General features: G+C 42.5%; 1 protein-coding gene across 2 annotated transcripts in view; it reads right to left on the bottom strand.

Annotated features, from left to right (window-relative positions):
• LOC115109542 (uncharacterized) overlaps positions 1-26775 on the bottom strand; it is a 96410-nt gene extending 69635 nt beyond the window's left edge. For both annotated transcript variants that reach the window (XR_003860527.2, XM_065009800.1), the window contains exon 1: positions 26678-26775. The gene's annotated coding sequence lies outside the window, so the exon portion shown is untranslated. The remainder of the gene's footprint in view (positions 1-26677) is intronic.
• Between the last annotated feature and the right edge of the window lie 369 nt (positions 26776-27144).

Below are 27144 nucleotides of genomic sequence, written 5' to 3'. Positions count from 1 at the left end.
TATCAGTATAAAAGACACCTGTCTACAACCTCAAACAGTCACACTCCAAACTCCACTATGGCCAAGACCAAAGAGCTGTCAAAGGACACCAGAAATAAAATTGTAGACCTGCACCAGGCTGGGAAGACTGAATCTGCAATAGGTAAGCAGCTTGGTTTGAAGAAATCAACTGTGGGAGCAATTATTGGGAAATGGAAGACATACAAGACCACTGATAATCTCCCTCGATCTGGGGCTCCATGCAAGATCTCACCGCATGGGGTCAAAATTATCACAAGAACGGTGAGCAAAAATTCCAGAACCACACGGGGGGACCTAGTGAATGACCTGCAGAGAGCTGGGACCAAAGTAACAAAGCCTACCATCAGTAACACACTATGCCGCCGGGAACTCAAATCCTGCACTACCAGACGTGTCCCCCTGCTTAAGCCAGTACATGTCCAGGCCCGTCTGAAGTTTGCTAGAGAGCATTTGGATGATCCAGAAGAAGATTGGGAGAATGTCATATGGCCAGATGAAACCAAAATATAACTTTTTGGTAAAAACTCAACTCGTCGTGTTTGGAGGACAAAGAATGCTGAGTTGCATCCAAAGAACATCATACCTACTGTGAAGCATGGGGGTGGAAACATCATGCTTTGGTGCTGTTTTTCTGCAAAGGGACCAGGACGACTGATCCGTGTAAAGGAAAGAATGAATGGGGCCATGTATCGTGAGATTTTGAGTGAAAACCTCCTTCCATCAGCAAGGGCATTGAAGATGAAACGTGGCTGGGTCTTTCAGCATGACAATGATCCCAAACACACCGCCCGGGCAACGAAGGAGTGGCTTCGTAAGAAGCATTTCAAGGTCCTGGAGTGGCCTAGCCAGTGTCCAGATCTCAACCCCATAGAAAATCTTTGGAGGGAGTTGAAAGTCCGTGTTGCCCAGCAACAGCCCCAAAACATCACTGCTCTAGAGGAGATCTGCATGGAGGAATGGGCCAAAATACCAGTAACAGTGTGTGAAGACTTACAGAAAACGTTTGACATCTGTCATTGCCAACAAAGGGTATATAACAAAGTATTGAGATAAACTTTTGTTATTGACCAAATACTTATTTTCCACCATAGTTTGCAAATAAATTCATGAAAAATCCTACAATGTGATTTTCTGGATTTCTTTTTAATTTTGTCTATCATAGTTGAAGTGTGCCTATGATGAAAATTACAGGCCTCTCTCATCTTTTTAAGTGGGAGAACTTGCACAATTGGTGGCTGACTAAATACTTTTTTGCCCCACTGTATTACCTAAATTACCTCGACTAACCGGTGCCCCCGCACATTGACTCTGTACCGGTACCCCCTGTATATAGCCTCACTATTGTTATTTTACTGTAAGGTCTACACCTGTTGTATTTGGTGCAAGTGACAAATGCAACTTGATTTGATTTGATTTGAAGCTCTCGGCTACATGTTGATTTTACACCATTCACACTGGAATATCTCTGAAAAATTCTAAAATCAGCTGCGTGCAGTAGCCTACACACTGTGGAATTTCAGTGTTCCATTGCGAAATTCTCCGAATTATTATACCTTTGGCAGTTGAGCTTTTTGATAGGTGCTATTTGTTACGTCTGTTTAAATCAGACTCATGAAATGTGACTGGCTTTCCTTCAGCATCTCTACCCCTCAGTCTTTTAATCTCTCTTTCCCTGACAGGCTGCCCTAACTTTCTCTACCATTGACAGGTGAAAATATGAGGCGTTAGGAGCACGTTAGTAAGCCTGCATGAGATACAGTACTGCCATTGGCCATTAGCATCAGAGGCCTATCTTTAAAGTTTTCTATTATCGTCTACTACAGTAAGTGTTGTGAAATCCTATCTGCCAGTTGCGTAGACAGTGAGTAAGTACAGATGTGGCTGTATTTACTCTTGACCGTGTGTTATCGCACCTTTAAATGCCTCTGAGAGAAGCTGAGAAGTTGCAGCCACTTGTACCTGCCTCTGTTTCTTACCAGTGGAAACCACAAGCCTTGGCGAGCTTTGAGCCTTGCTGTACAGTAAAGAGTAAGCCATCTCCGCTCTACTTACTATAGCTCTCATGGCCCCCAGAATCGCGCATATACACAGTAACAAACCGCACACTGGTGCCTCTGCATACTCATACAGCCTGCAGAGGAAATAGCTATGGCATGAAGTAAATGAAATATTACGACACTATCCATAAACAATGAAAGTTTCTTTACAACTCTCTCCTACTGTATCCATAAATTACACGTGTCGAAACACCTTTTACATTCATGTAAACACTTCCTAAACACACATAATCTATCCCCATCTTGGTATGTATTTTTATTCTTAATATACAGATATATATAGCAGAGAGAGAACGAGAGACAGAGAGAGCGAGAGAGAGAGGGAGGGAGGGAGGGAGAAAGAGAGAGAACCTAGAGGCCGGATACTTCTGGGAGCCATCTCGGTGTCACTGCCCCTGAGCACAGTGAGACGAGCCCAACAATAACAAGAAAGACACTCTTCTGGGAGCCATCTCGGTGTCACTGCCCCTGAGCACAGTGAGCCGAGCCCAACAATAACAAGAAAGACACTCTTCTGGGAGCCATCTCGGTGTCACTGCCCCTGAGCACAGTGAGCCGAGCCCAACAATAACAAGAAAGACACTCTTCTGGGAGCCATCTCGGTGTCACTGCCCCTGAGCACAGTGAGCCGAGCCCAACAATAACAAGAAAGACACTCTTCTGGGAGCCATCTCGGTGTCACTGCCCCTGAGCACAGTGAGCCGAGCCCAACAATAACAAGAAAGACACTCTTCTGGGAGCCATCTCGGTGTCACTGCCCCTGAGCACAGTGAGCCGAGCCCAACAATAACAAGAAAGACACTCTTCTGGGAGCCATCTCGGTGTCACTGCCCCTGAGCACAGTGAGCCGAGCCCAACAATAACAAGAAAGACACTCTTCTGGGAGCCATCTCGGTGTCACTGCCCCTGAGCACAGTGAGCCGAGCCCAACAATAACAAGAAAGACACTCTTCTGGGAGCCATCTCGGTGTCACTGCCCCTGAGCACAGTGAGCCGAGCCCAACAATAACAAGAAAGACACTCTTGATCCGACATATAAAAGGGCATCTACGGAGCTCAAACGGACCCAGGGTTTATATTGCCTGCTGTCGCCGCGGTGACAGATCTGTTGGATCGCGTTGCGCAGCACTGCCGTATCCTTGCCCATCTGGGCTGCCGGTGGAGCTGAGCCCGAACTCCGAGGACAGCGAGTTCAGAGCAGCGTAATTTAGTTCAGATGAGGTAAAGCAATATTTCCAGATTAATATGAGCCATATTCCTCCAGAACGGTCCACTCTTTCTTCTTTCCCTCTTTCCCTTCCCTTTCTTTTTTTCTCTGACCATCTTACATGTCCAAAACTTATTTTGGCAGAGGATGAAAGAAAGGGAAAGGAGAGAGAGAAAGAGAGAGGGATGAACACCCAGTCTTATGCATTCCGAGGTACACACACGCAGACAGACACATACACAAACGTGGTGCTGATGCGAAGCGCAGGCCCTTGGCGTCAACATTAAGAGGTAGAATTCTTTCATTGCCTCGGTGCATCTTATCATCCTTCAGTAATGAAGTTTAAGCACTGTTAAACCTCTTAAAACCCAATCGCGTTTTACACTTTATTTGATAAAGTCGAGGAGAAATGCAGCCCTGCTGACTAAATTCCTAGGCTTTCGGTTGGATGTGATTTTGTGATTTCATCCCCCATTGGGTTTGTTCTCATGTGCGTTCTGCATCTACTCTTGATTGCTCATCATCTCTGGTTCTGAGGACATGAACTGGCCTTCAGTGAGCTAAGTATGCTGGTTAACACCCCTCATAACAAGATTAGGAGGAAGGCCAGGAGATCTGACCATGACCTGACCAGGAAAAACTCCAAACTCTTATAGCTAAGGGGATTTAGTTCTAGAATTTGCCCTAACTAAGTTACCCGATCAGGAAGAACGGTCCCTATAACTAGGTTCTCTCTACACAGCTAAGTTGCAAAGTCAAAATTGTCTATATCGTGAAAACATATGAACACAAAAAGTAGCTTTTTGTTTTTTTGGCTTTGCACCTTGGCCAGATAGTGACAATGACAACTCTATACTATTGCTACTTCTCTCTCAGTAAGATACTTCAGTCTGTATAAGGTAGCCCTGAGAGGGCATCAGCTGTGAGGAGCTTTGGCTCCAGCCCCAGATAGAGCAGGGGACTGGGGGGAAGGCATGCTCTGTCCCTGTCCTGACGTTGCTTGCTATGAGACTGGCTGGATCAACCTATCCCAATGAAAACACTGTTCCATGAATCTGGACTTGGTACTGTACAGAGACAGCACTCAGCAAGTCACCCAATGGTCGATCGGCCCGGCTCAAAATCTGTTCTGATCTGTCTTTGGATGGATACTGTCCCAGAGCTAATATTATTTTATCTGATTGGCAGCTTGGGTCTGCCATTAAGTCTGTCATTGTCTGGAATGGTCCTATAGTTTCACAATCACCAAACACTTTAGCCTCATTTCTGTAATGACAATGACAATTCTGTGGGTGGCTATCTACTCAACTTCCTTTATCTGGATGAAAAGCGGCCATGTTGGTACCATCTCCGTTATTCTGAGTGTGGTTCTGGCAGAGGTTCTACAGAGGATGCATACCTACAGTGGGGCAAAAAAGTATTTAGTCAGCCACCAATTGTGCAAGTTCTCCAACTTAAAAAGATGAGAGAGGCCTGTAATTTTCATCATAGGTACACTTCAACTATGACAGACAAAATGAGAAAAATAAAATCCAGAAAATCACATTGTAGGATTTTTAATGAATTTATTTGCAAATTATGGTGGAAAATTAGTATTTGGTCAATAACAGAAGTTTATCTCAATACTTTGTTATATACCCTTTGTTGGCAATGACAGAGGTCAAACGTTTTCTGTAAGTCTTCACAAGGTCTTCACACACTGTTGCTGGTATTTTGGCCCATTCCTCCATGCAGATCTCCTCTAGAGCAGTAATGTTTTGGGGCTGCTGCTGGGCAACACGGACTTTCAACTCCCTCCAAAGATTTTCTATGGGGTTGAAATCTGGAGACTGGCTAGGCCACTCCAGGACCTTGAAATGCTTCTTACGAAGCCACTCCTTCGTTGCCCGGGCGGTGTGTTTGGGATCATTGTCATGCTGAAAGACCCAGCCACGTTTCATCTTCAATGCCCTTGCTGATGGAAGGTGGTTTTCACTCAAAATCTCACGATATATGGCCCCAGTCATTCTTTCCTTTACACGGATCAGTCGTCCTGGTCCCTTTGCAGAAAACAGCCCCAAAGCATGATGTTTCCACCCCCATGCTTCACAGTAGGTATGGTGTTCTTTGGATGCAACTCAGCATTCTTTGTCCTCCAAACACGATGAGTTTAGTTTTTACCAAAAAGTTATATTTTGGTTTCATCTGACCATGTGACATTCTCCCAATCTTCTTCTGGATCATCTAAATGCTCTCTAGCAAACATCAGACGGGCCTGGACATGTACTGGCTTAAGCAGGGGGACACGTCTGGCACTGCAGGATTTGTGTCCCTGGCGGCGTAGTGTGTTATTGATGGTAGGATTTGTTACTTTGGTCTCAGCTCTCTGCAGGTCATTCACTAGGTTCCTCCGTGTGGTTCTGGGATTTTTGATCACCGTTCTTGTGATCATTTTGACCCCACGGGGTGAGATCTTGCGTGGAGCCTCAGATCGAGGGAGATTATCAGTGGTCTTGTATGTCTTCCATTTCCTAATAATTGCTCCCACAGTTGATTTCTTCAATCCAAGCTGCTTACCTATTGCAGATTCAGTCTTCCCAGCCTGGTGCAGGTCTACAATTTTGTTTCTGGTGTCCTTTGACAGCTCTTTGGTCTTGGCCATAGTGGAGTTTGGAGTGTGACTGTTTGAGGTTGTGGACAGGTGTCTTTTATACTGATAACAAGTTCAAACAGGTGCCATTAATACAGGTAACGAGTGGAGGACAGAGGAGCCTCTTAAAGAAGAAGTTACAGGTCTGTGAGAGCCAGAAGTCTTGCTTGTTTGTAGGTGACAAAATACTTATTTTCCACCATAATTTGCAAATAAATTCATTAAAAATCCTACAATGTGATTTTCTGGATTTTTTTCTTCTAATTTTGTCTGTCATAGTTGAAGTGTACCTATGATGACAATTACAGGCCTCTCTCATCTTTTAAAGTGGGAGAACTTGCACAATTGGTGGCTGACTAAATACTTTTTTGCCCCACTGTATATAGTGGTGGTGATGGACACAGCGGATGACACACTAAACTGGGTTTATGGTTTTTGATCTTGAGGTAACTGGAGTGTCCCCATGTTCCTGCCTCGTCAGCACTGCTCCCTAGCAGCAAAATTCACACATGCACACCACGCCACACACACACACACACACACACACACACACACACACACACACACACACACACACACACACACACACACACACACACACACACACACACACACACACACACACACACACACACACACACACGCCACACACACACACACACACACACACACACACACACACACACACACACACACTCGTTTTTGATGGATGAATAATGAGGCAGGGGTTTTCTGCTTGCCACACTCCATCTCTCCATCGTCTCTCTGGTTTTCTGTTTGTTCTGGAACGTTCATCGTTATCGGTTCAACACATTGCATGACTGTGATGTCACTGTCAGGCTCTCCTATTGGCTGTGCTCGGATCACCCACAGCTCTAGTACAGGACACAAATACCAGTTGGACGCCAGAGTTTTAAGGAGAACATAAAATTAGTGGTGACTCATCTCTGGCCACCATGTTATTATATAATTTCTTCACCAAAATGATTTCAATCGATCTAAAGTTCCATGAAATCAGACCGAAAGCCAAAAACAATGTGGTTCCTCTGCATCTCAAAGGGATGGAAAAGAAGATTTCCTACATCCACATTTCTTTCATAACCAACATATATTTGCACATAATTTGGATACGGCTTTCAGAAATGCTATTTAGGTAAACCAGGTTAAAGATACCCAAGAACACTCAACGCAAACATTTAACATGTCAGAGAACAATACATTATAATCCACTGGAATACAACTCCTAAGACCTAACCATCAAACTTAAACATCTTTGTAAACCCAGTAGCAGAGACAGACTTCATCAAAACTCCTACCAGGTATGTGGGAGTTAGCTAAACACATTTTTTTTTACACATGTTAAGTTTGCTGAAAATAAACGCAGTTGACAGTGAGAGGACGTTTCTTTTTTTGCTGAGTTCAGATAGTTACAGAAGGTGCTTCGAACCTTCACCAAAATCAAAATAATATGTAAACAGATTTCTTTACAAAATCTTTAAATTGAGTTTATATGGAGTCTTTGATTCTTGAACCCTGGGGGTCAAAGGTCATACTGTGTTCATCTTGCTCCTGACCTCCAGCCTCCACCTCATAGTTCCAGACATCACCACAGTAACACGCACAGGCCTACAAAACTGTAAGCTGGTGAGCTACTAAAAAGTGGTATGAAACGGACAAGATCACGACTCATTTAAGAAACTTATACAAAGTTTGCCAACTGCACACTTACAGATAGATACTCTACAGCAGGGCTGTTCGGTGTTGGTCCTGGGGGTCCACAACACTTCTGTTTTTTGTTTCTACCTCGTAGTTACTGTAATTGCATTCACCTGGTGTCCCAGGTCTGAATTAGTCCCTTATTAGAAAAAGAGGTTGAAAACCAGAAGTGTTTCGGCCCGCCAGGACCGACATTGAACAGCCCTGCTCTAAAGTATTGGGCCTCAAACACCCCAAACTGGCAGAAGAGACAACAACACTATTATTATAATAGGTACAGAATCTATCTCCATAAAGAGAGAGAGATAGAGAATCATTGCATTGTACTGTATTTACGGAAATGCTGTATCACTGCTTAGGCAATATCTACACATTGTATTTCATGCCGATAAAGCAATCTGAACTTGAATCTGAAAGAGAAAGAGAGGTTAAGTGACAAGCCCTGTGTTCTTGTAATAGATACAGAAACGATGTCCATACAAAGGAAGGGAGGGATAGAGAAAAATATGGAAAGAAAGAGATATTTGGATACAAACGCAGTATGCCAGTATGGCATCCATCCTGATTAAGGTGTGTGCACATACCTGATACTTCACAAGAATACTGCCACAGAATACTGCACACCACACTCCATACACTATCTTGGGGATCACATATGCAGGCAGGCGTGGTGTCCTGGGGATCGTGCTTGTGCATAGAGAAGATGTACAAACAGCAAAGGGCTGAGGGTGTGAGAGCGGATGGAGACGATGGGAGCTGTCATCGTGGCCTTCTTTCTCCAGGACACAAACACACAAGCCAGCGTTATTACAGCACTGTCAAAAACAACTAGCCTGGTAGGAACATGGTCACAACACCATGTACACACACACACAGTCATGTACGCACACACACACACACACACTCTGTCGTGTACGCACACACACACACTCTGTCATGTACACACACACACACACACTCTGTCATGTACACACACACAAACACACTCTCTGTCATGTACGCACACACACACACTCTGGCATGTACGCACACACACACACTCTGTCATGTACGCACACACACACACTCTGTCATGTGCGCACACACACACACACTCTGTCATGTACGCACACACACACTCTGTCATGTACACACACACTCTGTCATGTACACACACACACACTCTGTCATGTACACACATACACACTCTGTCATGTACACACACACACACACACACACACTCTGTCATGTACACACACTCTGTCATGTACACACACACACTCTGTCATGTACACACACACACACACTCTGTCATGTACACACACACACGCACACAAACTCTGTCATGTACGCACACACACATTCTGTCATGTACACACAGACATTCTGTGATGTACACACACACACTCTGTCATGTACACACACGCTCTGTCATGTACACACACACACACACTCTGTCATGTACACACATACACACTCTATCATGTACACACACACACACACACACACACACACACACACACACACACACACACACACACACACACACACACACACACACACACACACACACACACACTCCAGGCCATCTATAGACAACACTGCAGGACCTGACTTTGATCCGAATAATCTATAGCTGTGTATGTTTGTGTGTGTGCACATGTGACTGTACGTGTGTGTATTTGTGCGTGTGTCATTCTGAATACTTATAGAGAGCCACTGTTGATATACTATATATATATTCTCTAAAAATAAGCTAAACCTTTCTATTTAGGCCAGACAGACCACAGAAAGATTGATTTGAAGCCCAGTCACACTATCCTTCTTCACAGCAGTCCTATGTCCTGGTGGTTTATGTAATGATATGCATTGTGTTTACTGTCTCCCCCTCTCCCCTTTCTTCCCTCTCACTGTATGAATCCCCTCCCTGCCTCGCTGTCTCTCTCTATGAGGGATGAGGTAAACATTTTGGGAATTCTGAGGACGTAGCTACTGCGCTTGATGCCTGTACGTTTAGCCAGGCGGAATGTGGCCTTGCATTGCTGAGGGCTGCTGAGATTTATGGAACTGCGGTGAGGTGTAGCATGTGGCTAACAGATGGTGGCATCATGCTACTCTCTCCTCTCCTCTCCTCTCCTCTCCTCTCCTCTCCTCTCCTCTCCTCTCCTCTCCTCTCCTCTCCTCTCCTCTCCTCTCCTCTCCTCTCCTCTCCTCTCCTCTCCTCTCCTCTTCCAAGTTTTCATCCCTCTCTAAGCATGGCGGTCAGTCCCGTTTGGATAACTGTCATTCAAATTCCATTCACTCAGTTGTATGTAAAATCGATAGGTTTAGGCTACTATACACATCATGAGGTTGCTACAACCTAGCCTATGAATGAAAGTTTACAATGTAGGTGCACACAGGTCGAGAGGAAAATTTGAGGTGACAGACAGTGATACATGGAATAGTGACTTGCACACTTGTGCCTGCATCTAGCTGATCTACAGTAGGGTGTAATCATTAGTCCAACAGTTGCAAATGAGAGTTTCTATTGGCCAAATTCAGGTGTGTTTATCCCAGTTTCATACCGGTTGCTTCCGTTTAAGAAACGTTTGTCAACAGAATCAGAGGAATGAACACACCTCAATAAGCCTGACTAACCGGTGTCTGTATATAATCTTGCTACTGTTATTTTCAAATGTCTTTTTACTGTTGTTTTATTTCTTTACTGATGGACACAGCGGATGACACACTAAACTGGGTTTATGGGTTTTGATCTTGAGGTAACTGGAGTGTCCCCATGTTCCTGCCTCGTCAGCACTGCTCCCTAGCAGCAAAATTCACGCAAGCACGCACGCACGCACGCACGCACACACACACACACACACACACACACACACACACACACACACACACACTTTTATTCGCACTATTGGTTAGAGCCTGTAAGTAAGCATTTCACTGTAAGGTCTACACGTGTTGTATTCAGCGCACGTGACAAATAAACTTTGATTTGATTTGACCTCTGGTCGCACGTAAACACAGTTCACATCATAGCAGCCACGTTGTACTATTTCTTGCATCTATGCACTCTCCTCCACTCACCTTTTTCCTTCACTTGTGGACTTCAATGCACAACACAAATTCTAATTCTATGTGATCAGACAAAGAAAAAATCCAAGCCTAACCATATAATAACCACTAAACACAGCTAAACTCAAAGCTATTAAACTATTGTCTTTCTCTCTCTTTGACTCAACTACTCACCACATTTGATGCACTGAAATGCTAGCTAGCTGTAGCTTATGTGTTCAGTACCAGATCCATTGATTGGGTGGACAACATGTAAGTTCATACTGCAAGAGCTCTGATAGGTTGGAGGAAGTCCTCCAGGAGTTGTCACAATTACTGTGTAATCTATGGAAGTGGGTGAGAACCATGAGCCTCCTAGGTTATGTATTGAAGTACCCAGAGGATGAAAACTAGCTCTCCTCCAGCTACAACATGGTGCTACCCTACATAGTGCTGCTGAGGCATCTGTAGACCTTCATTGCAAAACAATGTGTTTTAATCAATTATTTGGTGACGTGAATATATTTAGCATAGTTTTATTTAAAGGATAACTTCTTAAATGTTTCACTATTTGTATTTTCATTACATTTACTGAGGAGGATGGTCCTCCCCTTCCTCCTCCGAGGAGAGTCAACTGCTTTCTAAAATCTAATACCTAAAGATAACATGTCAGTCCTACTAGTATCAACAGCGCAAGACACTGCCTATTCCTCATTTAGTACTCATCACTGGTCTCATCCTCACCACACCCTACCACCCCAAACATCCAACTCAACACCATTCACACAACCCACTCAACACCATTTACCCTCCACACTCAAGAAACACTTCAATGTAGCCCTTTCTTCCTCGTCCAATATGCTTATCAACACCACGCACACACACACACACACACACACACACACACACACACACACACACACACACACACACACACACACACACACACACACACACACACACACACACACACACACTGTTTGCCCAGAATGGGGCCGCCCTACCACAAACTCAACACACTAAAGAGCCTCCAATGGCATACTTGCATCACTTCCACACTTCTCCTCAGTCCAGTCCCTATATTTACATCCACCTGTTTTCCCTACTGTAGAATAGCATGTCAAACCTGCTTAGTATGCCTATATAGCTTAGCATGCCTTTATAGCCTAGCACTTAGCTAGCCTATCCCGTCTCCACCACTGACACTAACTGTGTTTGACATACGCTTAATCAGACAAATTACTACTAAGACCTGAACTACGGAGAGTTGTATAACTCTTTTTTTCATTAATATTTTTATTAAAGACCTAGTCCAATCAAAAACGTGATTTCCTGTTGATTTTATGATATTTCCATACTATGAGGTAGAAAGAACACTTTAAATTGTGAAAATTATGATAATGCCATTTTTGTGTAGCTGTTTGAAAAGAAAAATACTGGAACTTCAGCCTGTTCAGGTGGGACAGAACTTTTGACCCACAGTAATGACTGTTCATCTGGGTAAGGGGGTGGGCTCTAGACCATCCTATCAGCCAATCAGGGCTGTGAATGTAAATATCTTCAAATTTGTTTCCTAATGCCCACACAATCGGAATAAACATTTTAAGGGCTAAAAGGAGGCTCATGAAAATAAATTATTTTACTTAAATAAATACACAGTGATTTACTAGACAACTAATGATGATTAAAACGTTTTTTGTTTCAAAGGCTGCATGGGGGCTTTTAGGATTTACCAAGAAAAATAATGAAAGTGACAAATACAATAACAATGTTCAAGCAAGGCACAAATTGGGATATCAAGAATTGTTAAATGGACAATAACAAACTAATGAAAGAGCAGTAGAACTCTTGACTCGCATCTCGGCTGCTCTCTTGTCCGTACTCTCATTTCCCTGGTAGTGGGGCCAAGAAGAGAACACCCAGCCCCAGGCCAATACTCTACTGTACACTGCCTGCCGATTCTGATTTAGCACTTCTCCCTTCCTATCAGTCTTGTTGTGGAACCACAGCTAGGTTCAGAAGGCCTGCCTCACACATATGCAGTAAGCACACACACACACACACACACACACACACACACACACACACACACACACACACACACACACACACACACACACACACACACACACACACACACACACACACACACACACACACACACCACGGTATGGACACATTAAGTTTGCCAATCAAACCTGCCACCATCTGACGCCATGTAATTATATACAACATAACCATAAAACACTTACAGATGCGGGAACACACACAAACACAAACATTAATGGATACTTATAGCGTATCAGCAGTGTGTATACCAGTGTGCCTACACACACCCTCATACACACTTATGTGTGTGTGTGCATGTGTGTATGCGTGTGTCCGTGTGTGTGTGCGTGTCTGTGAGTGGCCTGGGCTGACTCTGGTACTTTCCTTAACCCTCCCTACAGCTAAGGTGTATGATCTCAGTGTGTCGGCGTCTGCATCAGGTGAAGTGGATGATGCAATCTGGAGCCTGGTCTGAAGAACCAGAGCGTTAGTGATTGCTAGTTCATTTGCTCCCTCCATTCTCTCCCCCACTGTTTCCCCCTGTTTCACATAGTGCCCAGGTAGGGCTCGTATATTTTAACTACCGTCATAATAAACATACAATTGATATAAGAGGTGGGTTGGCTGCTGCTCCAGGCAAAGAATTAATGTGTGCCGTCTCAAAGGCAGCTAAAAGACTGAGGCCTCATCACCAGGACCCTTCTCCCACTCACACTCCACCCACTCTCACCTCAAGGGAAGGTGCTTGACTAAGATCAGGGGTCACATTTTGATAACTTGTTACACACACACACACACACACACACAGACACACACACACACACACACACACACACACACACACACACACACACACACACACACACGGAGTAGCTAGTCAAACTCTGATATTAGAGGGACATTTTTCTCTGGTGAATAATTTTGTGAAGTTGAATAGTCTACCTGAGTTAGACCTTTAAATCTATCAACAGTTTGATCAGATGCCAGGTATATCATGAAGGAACAAAAAGCAACATTACACAGCTTTAGAAACATTAACAAACATGAATTCCATACCAACGTACATTACCATACCAACGACGTTAAAGAATTCTGAACACAGACCGTGGGGAAAATGTCGGGAAGATGTCGGTCATATTTTTCTTCTACTATAATCATATCGTTTCTGCATACTTATTCATACACAGCAACCATTACAACCAAAATATTTAAATCAGACCAAAATATTTAAATAGACACAAATTGGATTGGCATCTGAAATTGCTTGCAACACAAAACAATTCGGCAATCCAAATATTCTTACTGCCTCCCATGTGGTTAAAGCAGTCAAAATATTCAGCTCACACCAAATAGGCCTCCACCAGATTATTCACTTTGGATGATGAAAGACTTGGGGAGGAAGCGCTTAATGGGTAGGAAATGCTGAGTCTCGGGTCTGTGTGTGTGTGTGTTAGTGTGTGTTTTAGTGTGCGTGCGTGTGTGTGTATGTGTATGTGTGTGTGTGTGTGTGTGTATGTGTGTGCATGCGTGCATGTGAGAGAGAGACTCTAGACTCTGTGGTGCTCCTCTGTAAGAGTTTGGCAGCGCCCCAGCCAAGGTTTGTGGGCTCGGCTCCCATATGTTTCTGATTTCGTGCAATTTAACTAGATTGGCACTTTATTCGCTCCACTGGAGAGTCCCGACTCTGATGTCTGTCAGCTGAGGAAAACAGGAACAAACAACCAGCCTCTGCACTGCCTTCCCACGCAACAACCTCTACCTTATCACACTATAGCATCTCCTCTCTCGGCTAGCGTTAGCGCTAGGAGCTACACAGCCCGAAGGGACCACTCAGCTAAATATCCTACAGCTGTTTACCCTACTGCTCTAAAGACAGTCACAGTGGCCTGATGACGACGACTCAGCTCAGCTCTTAGTGAGGGCTTATGTCATTTTGTCATTGTTAAAGGGACATGCTTTTCATGACATAGGTGTTATAATAGCAGAGTAAACATTAGTCTAATGACTGGCTGACATTGTACGAGACGGGTAGATGCAGTTATCCAGGACTTATTACTTCTAAGCTTACTTTTGTAATGAAAACATTGTTCGTTTTCATACAGTTTTCTTGCTTTCCCAACATGTGAGTATAATTTTGACTATATAAATGTATGATTGTCAAAAAATGATTTCCTTACTTCTGTGGTTACCCTGGATTAAAGGCCTATATCATGTGAAGGTAACCCATTGTTCAGTTTCGGCGCTGACCTATAACCCTAATTCCCCTTGTTTTGGCAGCACAGACAAATAAATCCCAGCAATTGTTTTGTAAAGGAATGTCAATAATTGCAATGTCTTTCATCAGAGATGTCTCTCAGTATGCATACTACCGTGCATTCTCCGAGCATGCATTCTCCGAGCACACTCTCTTAAGTACATTCTTGTGAGGACCAGAGTGTGAAGAAGAAATAAAAAATGACATTTGAGAAGCACTCGCACTCCACCTACAGTATTACTTTATGCTGCACCTCCCATTCACTGAACATTCTTCCAGCCAGGACAATGGCAACAATAGAGATGAAACAAGACACACACAAAGCAAACATTGACTTCATAACTATCAGCTAGCTATATCTGAATCGTAATAATCAAGCTAACCAGATAGTTTAACCTCTTCAACCTATGGGGGCGCTATGTCATTATTGGATAAAAAAAACGTGCCCGTTTTAAGCGCAATATTTTGTCACGAAAAGATGCTCGACTATGCATATAATTGGCAGCTTTGGAAAGAAAACACTCTGACGTTTTCAAAACGGCAAAGATATTATCTGTGAGTGCCACAGAACTCATGCTACAGGCGAAACCAAGATGAAACCTCAAACAGGAAATGAGCAGAATTTTTGAGGCTCTGTTTCCCATCGTCTCCTTATATGGCTGTGAATGTACCATGAATGAACTTGAGCTCTCTGCCGTTCGTCCAAGATGCCTGCAGTATTGTGACGTATTTGTAGGCATATCATTGGAAGATTGACCATAAGAGACTACATTTACCAGGGGTCCGCCCGGTGTCCTGTGTCGAAATTATTGCGTAATCTCTAGGTCCATGTGCATTCCATTTCTTCAGAAAAGAAAGTCAACTGCCACGATGGATTTATCGTCGATAGATATGTGAAAAACACCTTGAGGATTGATTCTAAACATCGGTTTGCCATGTTTCTGTTGATATTATGGAGTTAATTTGGAAAAAAGTTCGCGTTTTAATGACTTAATTTAATTAATCTTTTTTTTTCTTACCCAAACATGATGGAGAAAACGGAGCGATTTGTCCTAAACAAATAATATTTTTGTAAAAACTGAACATTTGCTATCTAACTGAGAGTCTCATTGAAAACATCTGAAGTTCTTCAAAGGTAAATGATTTTATTTGAATGTTTTTCTGGTTTTTGTGAAAATGTTGCTTGCTGAATGTCAGGCATAATACTATGCTAGGCTATCAATAGTGTTACACAAATGCTTGTTTTGCAATGGTTGAGAAGCATATTTTTGAAAATCTGAGATGACAGTGTTGTTAACAAAAGGCTAAGCTTGAGAGCAAATAGATTTATTTCATTTCATTTGCGATTTTCATGAATAGTTAACGTTGCGTTATGCTAATGAGCTTGCGGATAGATTTACACAATCCTGGATACAGGTTTCTTTCGTAGCTAAACGTGACGCAGAAAACGGAGCGATTTGTCCTAAACAAATAATATTTTTGTAAAAACTGAACATTTGCTATCTAACTGAGAGTCTCCTCATTGAAAACATCTGAAGTTCTTCAAAGATAAATTATTTTATTTGAATGTTTTTCTGGTTTTTGTGAAAATGTTGCCTGCTGAATGCTAACGCTAAATGCTACGCTAGCTATCAATAGTGTTACACAAATGCTTGTTTTGCAATGGTTGAGAAGCATATTTTGAAAATCTGAGATGACAGTGTTGTTAACAAAAATCTAAGCTTGAGAGCTAGCATATTGATTTCATTTCATTTGCGATTTTCATGAATAGTTAATGTTGCGTTATGGTAATGAGCTTGAGGCTGTATTCACGATCCCGGATCCGGGATGGCTCGTCGCAACAGGTTAACAGGCAAAAATGACCTAAAACTGATGTTTTTTTAAGTAGATGTAAATTAGTGTGTAGCTAGCTGCCAATTCTTTGTGGCTGTCTAGCTAGCTAGCTAACAGCAGTAGCTAGCCAGTTAACATTAGCCCAATTGACTTACTATGGGCTTGCAATCTACAGTGGTTATTGTAGGCAGGTAAACATGCTAAAATTAACACAGTATGTATTTATTAATGTAACATGATAAAATATTGTATTTGTGCAACATGTGAGATGTAAATGGGCAATATTTCATTCCGAGGATTATTTTCTCTCGCTTCAGCTCAAATAATGGCTGCTATTGATTTCAAGAGATTTTGCATCGTTTTTACATGGTTGCGTCATATTTCTGGGCATAATTTCCGTTGAAGCTTGCATCGATACATGCTTAACATGGGAGGGTCATACGTCGTTTGTACAAGACAAAGTCATAAGCAATTGGATTGTCTCTAATAAATCAGAGTATCAAAGCCAATGACGTATTTTCAAACCGATGCTTAACCCACGTGTATTCTGGCTCTGGCCCAACCCATCGGTTTCTGGACCAATCAGATGGCACCAAATGTGTTCGCATTCAGTGAAGGGTCGGGGAGGTATTCAGATACAGACACATTGCGGCAGGTAGCCTAGTGGTTAAGACCCTCGGGACAAATTCCTCAACTGACTAGGTGAAAAATCTGTTGATGTGCCCTTAAGCAAGGCACTTAACCCCAATTGCTCCTGTAACCTTTTTCTGAAGCAAGAAGTCTGGGTAGCCAGGCAAGCTATTTAGGCCTATTTAGTACTAGCAAACTCATCAATAGCTAATGTTTCAATTGAACCCAAAATTCAACGTAAAATCGACAATTCAATAGGCTTAGCATTTTAAGCTCTGGTTGATTTCAAATGATTTATCAACGGAAGCTAATCTCAACATTTGAAGGAGATGTATCTTCTGCGTCAACAGTTCCGTCACTAATAATTGATATGTTGGATTGACATTTCCATCCCAAGCAAAAATCTAAGTTAAAGAATAGAACTAAATCAAATTAAACTTTATTTAAAGTGCATTTAAAGTCTGATTTGATTTAGTCCTATTATTTTACTTTTGGGGGGTTTGAGACAAAACATGTATTCCCTTAATTATGTGGTTACCCTGAAACCACCTGAATTATAGGCCAAATGTTTAATTTCCGCCAAAATAGACATAACCAAATGTAATGATTTTTCATGAGATGCCCATAAACAATAAATGGTAATATTCCAAAGTTTTAGAAAAGTCTGGAACTCACCATTCTGGTAAAAATAGTTACAAATTGCTGAGGTGTACTCAGTTTAAAGGACACAAGCTCAAGTACATAGTAAAAACCTTATGAAAATATGAAAATGTATATATTATTTTTTTCTTATTCAACAAACGTGGGGCAATAGGGCTTGAAATGACTAAAATGCTTTCTAAATATAGTAACACATTAAATTATAAATGTCTTACTATGAGATTTCATCTTTCTTATAACTGTAAAAAAAATATGATAATACTTTGTGACAGTACAATATTGGCACCATATCATATAACTGACAATAGAGACTTTTTTCCTAAACGTCTACTGAGCGGCACAGAGATACCATTCAAATACGTGTAGACTTGTTTCAACTACAGCTTTAAGCACAAAGTGACCAAGAGAAATGACTTATTTTTTTTCATGTTGAGAGCTCGAAATAATCAGTGCTTTGCAAAAGTATTCACCCCCCTTGCCGTTTTTCCAATTTTGTTGCATTACAACCTGTAATTTAAATTGATTTTTATTTGGATTTGAAGTGAAATGAAAAGATTACTTGTTTAATAAAATTATAAAAAATCAAATGGAAACGTGACGCGTACATATGTATTCACCCCCTTTGCTATGAAGCCCCTAAATAAGATCTGGTGCAACCAATTACCTTCAGAAGTCACATAATGAGTCAAATAAAGTCCACCTGTGTGCAATCTAAGTGTCACATGATCTGTCACATGATCCCACATCCCACGGAGCACCATTAAATCCATTATTAAAACATGTAGGCACCACAACAAACCTGCCAAGAGAGGGCCGCCCACCAAAACTCAAAGACCAGGCATGGATTGCATTAATCAGAGAGGCAACAAAGAGACCAAAGATAACCCTGAAGGAGCTGCAAAGCTCCACAGCGGAGATTGGAGTATCTGTCCATAGGACCACTTTAAGCCATACACTCCACAGAGCTGAGCTTTAGGGAAGAGTGGCCAGAAAAAATCCATTGCTTAAAGAAAAAAATAAGCAAACACATTTGGTGTTTGCCAAAAAGCATATGGGAGACTCCCCAAACATATGGAAGAAAGTACTCTGGTCAGATGAGACTAAAATTGAGCTTTTTGGCCATCTAGGAAAACGCTATGTCTGGAACACACCAACCCCTCTCATCACCCCGAGAACCACATCCCCACAGTAAAGCATGGTGCTTTGGGGATGTCTTTCATCGGCAGGGACTGGGAAACTGGTCAGAATTGAAGGAATGATGGATGGTGCTAAATACAGGGAAATTCTTGAGGGAAACCTGTTTCAGTCTTCCAGAGATTTGAGACTGGGACGGAGGTTAACCTTCCAGCAGGACAATGACCCTAAGCACACTGTCAAAGCAATACTCGAGTGGTTTAAGGGGAAACATTTAAATGTCTTGGAATGGCCTAGTAAAAGCCCAGAACTCAATCAAGTTGAGAATCTGTGGTATGACTTAAAGTTTGCTGTACACCAGCGGAACCCATCCAACATGATGGAGCTGAAGCAGTTTTGCCTTGAAGAATGGGCAAAAATCCCAGTGGCTAGATGTGCCAAGCTTATGGAGACACCCCAAGAGACTTGCAGCTGTAATTGCTGCAAAAGGTGGTTCTACAATGTCTTGACTTTGGGGGGTGAATAGTTATGCACGCTAAAGTTTTCAGTTTATTTGTCTTATTTCTTGTTTGTTTCACAATAACAAATATTTTGCATTTTCAATGTGGTAGGCATGTTGTGTAAATCAAATGATACAAACCCCTAAAAAAATATATTTTAATTCCAGGTTGTAAGGCAATAAAATAGGAAAAATGCCAAGGGGGTGAATACTTTCGCAAGCCACTGTATATCACAATGAGATGATATGCTTGACTGTCCTCTTTCATATTCAATCTCCAGGCTGGGCTCCGTTGCTCAGATGGAGAGCAAATCGATTCTTTGTCCAGACAGGCCAGAAAATTGATACGTCATTCCCAATGAAAATGTGGGGTCTGAAACCTGACACTTCAAGTCAGCTCTACTGATAGAGTGGCAGTGGAGAGCAGACAGATGGGGCATCCTGGGACTATAAATCACTGGACTAACATTCACCGAACATTTTGTACATCAAAATGTCAGTTATCGCCGGTCCAGAACCGCTCACAGTCCCCCCTATAGGGGATTTAACATCTAAGAGAAAGGCATAAGTCATATGAAGGTTGCCAATTGATCAGTTTCTGCCACGGGGATGACCGATATCCATTTGTACTTATTGGAACGAAGTGAGAACCGACTGTGAAAATTGCCTTAAATTCACATTGTTTTGGCAGCTCAGACCAATCTCTGCAGTCATTTTGTAGAGGAACGTCCACAATTACAATGTCTTCCATAGGTGACGTTGACAATATATCCTAACAAATGTGAAGTGTGTGTGTGTGTGTGTGCGTAGGGTTGGGGACTAATGGATTACATCAGTTACATGTCACTGATAACAAAAAAACTGTTACTGCAATCCGTTACCAGCAAAAATATTGTAATCAGATTACAGAAACTTTTGAAAAACTAGATGGTTACTTTTAAGTTCAGAAAGGATGTTTGCGGAAAAAGTTATTTATGATACCTTTTTGTTTTCTCAATGACATTCAAATCAACATTGAAAAAACCACTATGATGACACACCAAATGCGTTTGATGGATGACAGGAAAACAGCAGGAGTGGGCTTTTGTACGCTACAGTCCAAGCTTTGACTTCAAATGGTGTTATTTCGGTCAGCATCCAACGATTATATATCCTGTTTGAATAAATGCTTGGAGGTAAGGATGACAGCAGTGGTGTAGCCTACGGGCGATATAGATATCATTTATTATTGACATATACAGCGCAATGACGTGAATCACACTGCTGTCCTCTCATTTAGCTATTTGCGCAACACAGATTGTGGTTGTTGTGGATGGCTGTTCACACACTCATATGTGTAATTTAACACAATAATGGTTGAATTTGAGAAGGTGAAGCTGCCTGTCAATCATTGGTTTTGCGATCAGTGGCCAGCCAGTGAAAAATGTTCTATTGCAACAGCTGCATTCTACAATGCAGATCCCAGTCTATGGAATAAAAGTTTGAGAGAGTTCCTCCCTTCTAAACACAGTATTGTGTTCCACATACAGTCTTTTGGGGACCCTGTGTTGAGGATCAGAGAATTAGAGGTGTTGTTTCCTACCTTCACCATCTGGGGGCGGCCTGTCAGGAAGTCCAGGACACAGTTGCAAGGGGTAGGGTTAAGGATGAGCTTGCATGGTACTATGGTTTGAAGGCTGAGCTATAGTCAATGAACAGCATTCTGACGTAGATATTCCTCTTATCTGGATGGGATAGGGCAGTTTGCAGTGTGATGGTGATTGCATCGTCTGTGGATCTATTGGGGCGGTAAGCAAATTGAAGTGGGTCTAGGGTGTCATGTAAGGCAGAGGTGATATGATCCTTAACGATTCTCTCAAAGCACTTCATGATGACAGAAGTGAGTGCTACGGGGTGATAGTCATTTAGTTCAGTTACATCGAGCTTTCAGTTTTATGTAAATTCTGCCATCTATCCACGGATTTTGATTTGGGTAGGTTTTAATAGTCACCGTAAGAACAACATCCCCTATACTCTCGAGTGGCGCAGCGGTCTAAGGCACTTCATCTATGTTTTTGAGGCGTCACCACAGACACCCTGGTTTGATTCCAGGCTGTATCACAACTGGCTGTGATTGGGAGTCCCATAAGGCAGCACAAAACTGGCCCAGTGTTGTCCGGATTTGGCCGGTGTAGGCCGTCATTGTAAATAAGAATTTGTTCTTAACTGACTTGCCTAGCTAAATAAAGGTTAAATTGTAAAAAAAAACACACAAAAACACTTCCTGATGAATTCAGTCAACGTGTCCGTGACTGAATTCAATGTTATTCTCATAGGCTACCCGGAACATATCCCAGTCCGCGTGATCAAAACAATCTTGAATCGTGGATTCTGATTGGTCAGACCAGCGTTGAATAGACCTTAGCATGGGTAATTCCTGTTTGAGTTTCTGCCTATAGGAAGGGAGGAGCAAAATGTAGTCGTGATCTGATGTAGTCGTGAGTACTACAGTCAATGTGCTGATAGAACTTCGGTAGCTTTTACCTCAAATTTGCTTTGTTTATATCCCCATCTACAATAAATGCTGCCTCAGGATATGTGGTTTCCAGTTTGCTTAAAGTCAAGTGTAGTTCTTTGAGGGCCGTCGTGGTATTGGCTTGAGGGGGAATATACACGGCTGTGACTATAAACCAACATAATTCTCTTTAGAGGTAATACAGTTGGCATTTGATTGTGAGGTATTCTAGGTCTGGTGAACAAAAGGACTTGAGTTTCTGTATGTCATCACAATCACACCATGAGTAGTTAATCATGAAACATACATCCCGCCATTCTTCTTCCAGGAGAGTTCTTTATTCCTGTCTGTGCGATGAACTGAAAACCCATCTGGCTGGATGTTGAATCCTGACTTGTATCACGGGCGACCTGGCTGTTATGGCCAGGTATGTAAACTCTAACATTGATTTATCCTGCAAAAGATGTCGCTCAATTGGTAATATTATTTTTTGTCTCCTTCTAATGCCTTTTTAACCTCTTATGGAAGTTCAGAATTCATGCAGATTTTCGCAGCTTTTTGTTAAAAATCGCGCAACATTTCAGCGCCCTGCTATTCATGCCAGGAATATAGTACATGCATATGATTAGTGTGTGTGGATAGGAAACACTCAGACGTTTCCAAAACTGTTTAAATCACGCCTGTGCCATTTACAGAACGTGCGTTTCGTCGAATAGTGCATGAAAATCTGTTCACTGAAAATGGAAAAATATATTCTTCCGCGACGACAGGCAATTGTTAAAAGCGAACAGAATTACATAGAGCTGGCTACAGCTTCCCCAGCTTGTCTAGAGTCACGTCATTTGTTGCGCAATTGATTCTTGGTCTAACCGAAACAAAGGAACTCCTTTCCTACTGTCCCCGCCCAGATTTTGGTTCGACCTTTTGAAGACAGCATTTCCTCCACAGACAAGCTATTAATTTCACTTCGCCTCCTGAGGATTTTTATCGCTTATTAACGTGTACTAATACCTAAAGTTGCATTACAAAAGTATTTCAAAGTGTTTTGTGAAAGTTTATCGTCGACTTTTTGAATTTAAAAAAATTACGTTACGTTATGAAACGCTGTTTTTTTTCCGTTTATCACACAGTCTACATAGAACGATATCTAGCCTATATATGGACCGATTTAATCTAAAAAAGACCCTAAATGATGTTTATGGGACATCTAGGAGTGCCAAGAAAGAAGCTCGTCAAAGGTAATGAATGTTTTATATATTATTTCAGCGTTTTCGTTTGCGACGGCGAACGCAAAATCTGTCGTTTTAAGTGACGTTGCAGTATTTTGAGGGTGCATGGTATCAGACAATAGCTTCTCATGCTGTCGCCGAAAAGCATTTTACAAATCTGACTTGGTGGATAGATTCACAAAGAGTGTAGCTTTAATTCAGTATATTGTATGTCAATTTTAATAAAAGTTTGAGGTTTATCAACCTCCATGGTGGCGCTCTTGAGCATTTCTGCTGATTGTGGTCCCCACTTCGGTACCACGTCCTTAACAAGATTTATTAAGGGCAAAGTAATCTAAAAAATTACAAAGTGACCAGATTCCGTTAATGAGTTTGGGTAATCCAAATTGTTACGTTTCAGATGACAATTTTGGACAGGTAACTAATAACTGTAACAGATTACATTTAAAAAAGTAATCTATCCAACCCTGTGTGCGTGTCCATGTGCATGGCTGTGGGCAATGCGGAAGGGTGTGTATATGGTTGTGTTTCAATGTGCGCCTGGAGGTAATTCTAATTTATATATACATTTTGGTGCTTGTGTGCACATGCACATACGATACAAGCAGTACAATCTTACATGTGAGAGCTTGTCTGTGTTAGCTTTCCCCACCTGTGAAAGCCCTTGTATTTCTGAGAATATGTGATTCTGGGTACACAGACTGAGGCCAAAGCCGGGAAAGAGAGACAGAGAGACCATGAGAGACAGCTAGAGATATAGACAGAGAGCAGGTGACAGTCAGAGAGAGGGAGCAGAGAGAACTGGGTCAGGGAAGAGGGCTCTATAATAGGCTGATGAGAACCACATAACACTGATACAGGCCCAGTGAGCACAGTATCCATGGTGAGGAGGAGGAGGGGAGGGAGGGAGGTAAAATATCTGCTTGCATTGATATGAGCTCACACAACACTAATCTCCGGTGCCAGTGCCACACAGCAGATACACAGGGTTCCCATGCCGCTGGCACAAAGTTGTCACGCAGCAACCATAAACAGCAGACTGGGCATCTATAATCTCGTCTGTCTTTTCTCTGTTTGGTTTTTACCATGGGGAATGCCATCGGGTGATTTTCCAACACTTATACAAACGTGTTGATGCCCCGGCACGGCTTGGGAGGGTGGCATGACCCAGCATGTTGCACAGATACACGCTCCTGGATGTGGGAGGGGTGAGACGAAGAGGGGTGAGAAGGGCTGCGGGGGGAAGAGGTGGAAGGGAGCGAGGGACACAGCCAGGGCTGTGAGCAGTAAATACCTAACATTCCATTACCTGGCCTAACCTTGCAAGAGTGACCTCGCTGCCTGCCAGGGCTACCTGAGCCATGCCCCTTGGCCGTGCACATCATCGCTGGGGGTGAAACTTAAGAGGAACAGAGGGAGAGAGAGACTGCTCATTCATAAGTCAGGGAGGGAGAGGGAGGGAGGGAGGAATCACTCTGGCATAGAGAAACAAGGAGGGCTGGGGGCGCGACTAAAACATCAAGCCTGCAGAGCTCCAAAACATTGTTCTTATTGTCAGTGGACAAACTATGAAGGGATATCAAATCAAATCCAATTTGATTTGTCATACGCTAAAAACAACAGGTGTAGACACCCTGTGAAATGCTTACTTACAAGCCCTTAACCAACAATACAGATTAAGAAAAAGATTTACCTAATTAACTAAAGTTAAAAAAGTAACACAAAAAATAACAATAACGAGGCTATATGCAGGGGGTACCGGTACTGTGTCAATGTATGGGGGTACAGGTTAGTGGAGGTAATTGAGGTAATATGTACATGTAGGTAAGGGGTAAAGTGACTATACATAGATAATAAACAGCAAGTAGCAGCAGCGGAATAAATATGATATATAAATAAAAAAGGAGATTATGCCGAAATGCCATATTGTACCTATCCAAAGCTGTCAGGGAAAAATCACTAACTAAAAGCGATGTGTTTGAGGGTACACTCAATGACATGGAAAGGGCACTTCTGCTGCAACTGTTACAGTACGTAAAACCGCTACATAGCATGTAAAGAAGAGTCAGCCTCTGTCTTTCCTTTGATCTGACACACTAGGGTATACAGTTCACACACAAACATGTATTCACATGCGTTAGCAGTCCCACACACATAGACATACGCCCACGCACATACACACTCATGCAAACATACACCCGTGCACATACACACTAATGCAAGCACACACACACTAACGTGCACACACTCGCACACACTCGCACACACACACACACACACACCATGCAAAATTGCTGCCTTTGACAAACTGCACCTCATACATGCACTCACACACTCACACAGCACTGCTCCAACTCCTCCAACTTCTTCAGAGCAAACTCTAGGCTCCAACTCAGACTCAATGTTAGCTTTAAAGTGTCACACACACTGCTGACCCATAGACTCACCCTCAACTTTGTCTGACAGTAGCATACTACTCACTCTATCTCTTACACTATAATTATAGCTCTAACCTCAAAAACTCTCTCTCCGCTTCACTTGCTGGGCTCAATATAACATGTGTTATGTTCTTCATGGAAAACTTGAATGACAGAAACTCAAGAGTCAACAGATGGGATCTTAATTTGATCACGTCCTTGCAGCAAACAATTTTCCTGCACCACAGGAAATGCAAGTTAGCATCTTATTAACTACAAAGATTCATCCATGCATTTGACCATGTACATTCAACACGCCACGACAAGGACCATTGGAGATTGAGTTACTGTACATGACGGTCACTCGTTGACTTTTCAAACTCTGCACAGATAACTCTCTTTACCTCTCTTCATCTCAATCTCTTTTTTCCCTTTTTTTCACCCTATTTTGATTGATGACTGTTCTAATTCGCTGTCTGTATCCGTTTATTTTTTCAATCAATAACTGTCTGGATCTATTTAACTCACTGTAAAGTGATACTATGGTGTTACTAAAGTGATACTAACACACAGTCACACACATGCATAGTAACACACATGCTTTATGGCTCAAATGTGCGTGACAGGGTCATTTATAGACACACCAAAATGTGATACACACACAAAACAGTGGGAAGTCAAACCTGTCACACACTCTTAATAAAACACAATTCAATTCAATAGAAGTAGTATCAAGACATGAATGCCAGCATTCATTCAGGCACATTCAGAGAAATCACACACGCCGCACATGCATGCCTTATATGCTCCTCACCCACCTTGCGAGCTGCACACCAACTCCTTCAATTTCCAATGCTTGTGGTGTGTGTAAGTCTCTCGCTTCCCTGGTTCGTTCCTCTCTCCCTCTCTTGCTCACTCTCACTCTCTCGCTCTCCCTTCTCATTCTATTCTCATCGCGTGGCTCTCGTGACGCTCCACGGCTGTGAGAGAGGGAAGAAAGGAGGGAATAAGGGGGGGAGAGGAGGGAGGTAGGAAAAGAGTGACGAGCGATTCCTGCCCAGACTGATGAGTGAGGCTCAGGAAAATACCCTGGGGAGAAAAAAGATTTGGAGTCTTTCACTCTGCAAAAGCTGTCTTTTTCTCTCCTCACTGCACTCCTCTCTCTGTTCCTTTTTTTCTTAATCTGTACTTGTCCTTCTTGGTTCCCTCTCTCCACAGATCCTTGAAAGTCTCCTCTGAACCTCTTTTACTCTCTTAAACTCCTGCCACTCATCCTGTTCTATAT

This window comes from Oncorhynchus nerka, linkage group LG25, assembly GCF_034236695.1.
Source record: "Oncorhynchus nerka isolate Pitt River linkage group LG25, Oner_Uvic_2.0, whole genome shotgun sequence".
NCBI classification, from domain to species: Eukaryota; Metazoa; Chordata; class Actinopteri; order Salmoniformes; family Salmonidae; genus Oncorhynchus; species Oncorhynchus nerka.
Note: the sequence above shows the minus strand (reverse complement) of the source record. Positions and strands in the feature narration are given on the sequence as shown.